Source organism: Nannospalax galili, unplaced genomic scaffold (genome assembly GCF_000622305.1).
Source record: "Nannospalax galili isolate Female #2095 unplaced genomic scaffold, S.galili_v1.0 scaffold241, whole genome shotgun sequence".
NCBI lineage: Eukaryota > Metazoa > Chordata > Mammalia > Rodentia > Spalacidae > Nannospalax > Nannospalax galili.
The window spans coordinates 3284668-3285819 of NW_008345602.1; the positions used below are offsets into that span (position 1 = coordinate 3284668).

The following is a 1152-nucleotide window of genomic DNA, read 5'->3' on the forward strand; positions in this document are numbered from 1 at the left end:
CTCTTTCATACCACACATTTTTGAGTATTAAAAAAAAAAAAAAAACACCATTACCTTGGCAGAGGATTCACTATCTTCCTACTGCTATGAACCAAACTCCACTTGGAAGGTATCACTAAATATTCATTATATCCACTACTAACAGTGTTCAAAGCAGGTTTAAAGGTAACTATATGTTTCCATAACTCATGACAGAAAGCACACACACAGACATAGTACCAATGGTGACATCAAGACGATGACATCAGGTCATTTAGTACTGGGGAGTAAGCTGAGAACTCAGAACTGGGCCTTTGCCTACTAGAAATGAGGTGCCACAAGCCACTTACTAGCTGGTGACCTGGGGCTCTTTTGTCCCTTGGTCTGACTGCATCTCTTCCTAGCAGTCAGGAGCTGTCTGCAGCTGCCAGTCTCCAAGCAGCACAGTCAACCTAAGCAGCCCAATTTATCTTATTTCTGCACTCCCAGGCTCTTCTTTAAAAAGAAAACTGTAGCATATAATTTACTGGCCTGTTCACTCAAGTAAGCAAGAAAAAAGTAGCTGGGAGATACTACCATGCCACAAAAGTATTTGCTTTTTAATGGTCATACTTTTCTAAATGTAATTTTTATTGGTTTTCAGAAGTAGTAAATGTTCATGGGATACTAATTTAGAAAACAAAGATCTGAAATACAGAAGGAAAACAGCCATGGTCTTAAGATCCTGGTCAGTTAGTATCAGTATGGTTGTGTTACCTGCTCCTTGGCAAGCTGCATGAAGATGCCTGTATACTGATACACACCAGACTGCATTAACTAGACTGCAGCAAAGAATATTAAATCACTTAATCCATTTACTTGTACTGATTAACCATTTGATAATAATCTAACAAATATCTTTATTTTTTCTTAATTCCTAGTGAAAATATCCAAGAGTCTCATTTGATGGTCTAACCATGTTAAGTGTTTCTTCCAAGAGACTGAGAAATGTGTTTCTTTTGGGGTAAGAATTATATCCAAGGATTCAAACAAGAGTCACATTTAGAGAGAAATGCAGATTGTCAATAAATTAAGACATGCTCATGTTACCCTTTCTACTTCAGTTCCCAGACTCGGATTCTAACAGACTCCCTCCTAGGTCTAAAAGACTTCAGAATTTTTTTTTTTTTTTTA

General features: G+C 37.2%; 1 protein-coding gene across 1 annotated transcript in view; it reads right to left on the reverse strand.

Moving 5' to 3' along the window:
- Positions 1–1152, reverse strand: part of Smarca2 (SWI/SNF related, matrix associated, actin dependent regulator of chromatin, subfamily a, member 2) — a 184032-nt gene that overhangs the window by 117783 nt on the left and 65097 nt on the right. The window lies entirely within an intron of this gene.